We start from the raw sequence: 2928 nt of genomic DNA on the forward strand, positions 1-2928 counted from the left end.
ACTGAGACAGTTATCATACAACCATACAAGTCAAGCACGTTTTCTGTGATTCTTGCACAAGTTTCTTTTTCACGTTTGTAATTTACTGTAATATTTGTGTAAAGACAAACAGCTACATAGAAATGAATGTTAAAGTAAAGAGGCTCATGACAGCCAGGTAGATGCCAGCCTGCCCTGCACGTAATCCAAACTATGGAGGAAAAGATGTGCACACACCCTCAAACAAACTAATTAAAACAAATACAAGCGCACTAATTAGAGATGTGTCATACAGAGAGTGACACCTAGAATATGTCAAACATTTTCTTACCATTATTATTTTTTCATTCATTATCTGCACATCACGTACCTCCTGAAGCTGGTGTGATAGAAACACTAAAAACATGAAACTGATGCTAATCTGAAAGTATCTGTTTAAATTTTTTTTTTTCAATTCAAATATTTTAATCTGATTCAGTTTGTAAACTTCCTTCTTTACCTCTTTGTTCATGCTCTACTATTTACGCCTTGTAGACCAAATGTCCTAAAATGACTACTTTAGTGATCTTTAACTTGGTTAATGGGAGGCGGCTGCTTCTGTAACCACAAAGAAGGGTGGTGAAATTTTGATTGAAGCTTGTGCTGTTGTACTGGATTATGGTCAGAATATTTCTATTGTGTTTCATGTTGCCGTGTTTCCTGTTAAGATTAATAATTTGCAAAATAAAAGTGAAAGAGCAAGTCACACACGTCATTGTTGACACATACCACCTGACAACTGAAGCACATAAAACATTTGTCGTCTGTCATCTCTTCATTCTCCACCTGCTCAGCAGCAGCTCTCCTTCCATTCACCCAGCAGGTAAATTAAATCTTACTTCACTTCAAACAGTTGTAAAAAGTTTCTCTTGTGTTTTTCTCATAGTGGTTTTTGTTGTGTCAACTTCACAGAGTGTTTCAGTTGTGATGGCAGCATCAGTGTCACCCAGCAGCAGAGGACTGGCTACAGTCAGAACCTCCAAAGGCCTCTTCCTCATCTTCTCTCTGCTCAGTCTGCTTCATGTTGCAACTTCACAGACAAGTAACATGGACAAACTGGTACATTCTTTGTTGCTTACCTTGTTTTGCACTCACACATTTATCTGTGCATGTGCATTTACATCAACTGCAAGTTTTTACAGGCTAATTAACTGGAGCTTTATTCATTCATTCATTCTACTTGTTCATTTCTCCATTTTTAGAATGTGATGATGGAGCAGTTGTCACACTCGGATACTTTTTCTTGGAAATTGCTGGAATTAATGAAGGAGCTCTATCAGGGAGCAGTAGAAGATCTAGTTAGAGATAAGGTGTGTATTTGATCGTCGTTCACTTCATATTCAGTTTCTTCACAGGTGGAGCATGTGTTGTGTGTGCAGGCACTAAACAACAATTATTTGTAATTTAATGTGTGTTAAAAAAATTTTTCCCTCCATCAGGCAGCACATGAGGAGAGAGTTGAAACTGTTTCTGATGCATTTGGTGAAGCCATAGATCAGTTCAATTATGTTTTGGAGCTGGTGGGGGAAGTGTCTGATGGGTCTGAACTGAAGGAGATGATGCAGGATTTCGTGGACAAATCCATAACTTACACAAACCAAAAGATGGAGAGCTACACTGAACAACTACATAACAATGAAGAAAGACTGCGAGAAATTCATGAAACAATAGAATACTTGGAGAAGTCCAAAGATGAGGAACTGTAAGTTCACATCTCTGTCTCTGTTGATCTGTGTAAAATTCTGTGCAGCTTTAGTTTTTGTGAATCCTGGTTTCCTCTCTGTTTTTAACATGTGTCTGAGTGGTGTGATAGGACACAAAACATGTCAATGCATGCTCTTTGATATATACACTTTTCTTGGCATTTAACCTAGTTTTACTCCTGACTAGTGGTTACTCTTCTGTCAATCAGTTATTTAATTAAACTGCTCTACATGAGTATAACCTGTTGTTTATATACATATAAATATAAATAAACACATAAATGCAATATATAAAAACTTTTTTTGTCTGATACCTCATTTCCTGACAGTCTTTAACATTTGAGGTGTGTTATTATACCAGAGTTTAACGTTGTCAACACTAAGTAGAAGAATGAAACATGTTGTCTGTGATTCATAAGGTCTGTTGTAACATTTGTGATTTACTTAAACATTTGTGTAAAGTGTAACTGCTACATAGAAACGAAAAAAGCACATCAAATCAGGTAGATACCATCATGTCCTCCATGGTATCCAAACAATGCAGGACAGGATGTGCTCACTCCCTCAGACAAACTAATACAAGTGAGTCATACAGAACGTGACACTAAGAATAAAACGTTGACTGTTTCCTAATTATTATTAATTTGTTCATTCTTCAACTACGCATCACTCACCTCCAATAACTGATGTGATAGGGAACATTATTGACAGAAGAATCAAATGTCCTAAAATTACTACTTTAGTTTAACTTGGTTAATGGGAGGCGGCTGCTTCTGTAACCAGAGAGAAGGAAGGTGACATTTTAAATGAAACTCCTTATAAAGTGACACAAGTATTTCTATCACACTTACTTACTCTATGTACATAGCACTTTTCATGTAAAACAGAACATCGAGAACAACATCAACCACATCAAGTTGTTGAGACATGGCAGGGCACTGAGGGTGCTATTGTGTTTCATGTTGCCATGGGAAATGAAAGCGAAAGAAAAGTGAAGTCACACACGTCATTGTTGACACGTACCACCTGACAACTGAAGCGCATAAAATATTTGTTGTCTGTCATCTCTTCATTCTCCACCTGGTCAGCAGCAGCTCTCCTTCCATTCACCCAGCAGGTAAATTCAATCTTACTTCACTTTCAACAGTAAAAAGTTTCCCTCAGGTTTTTCTTCTAGTTGTTTTCATTGTGTCAACTTCACAGAGTG

General features: G+C 37.2%; 1 long non-coding RNA gene across 1 annotated transcript; it reads left to right on the plus strand.

The window, feature by feature from the left end:
* Positions 1 to 716: 716 nt before the first annotated feature.
* On the plus strand, positions 717 to 2358 carry LOC125015313. Its single transcript, XR_007113583.1, has 4 exons — positions 717 to 841; positions 931 to 1077; positions 1221 to 1328; positions 1458 to 2358. It is a non-coding gene; the product is annotated as an uncharacterized LOC125015313 (long non-coding RNA).
* Positions 2359 to 2928: the final 570 nt, after the last annotated feature.

This window comes from Mugil cephalus, chromosome 1 (assembly GCF_022458985.1).
Source record: "Mugil cephalus isolate CIBA_MC_2020 chromosome 1, CIBA_Mcephalus_1.1, whole genome shotgun sequence".
Classification (NCBI taxonomy): Eukaryota; Metazoa; Chordata; class Actinopteri; order Mugiliformes; family Mugilidae; genus Mugil; species Mugil cephalus.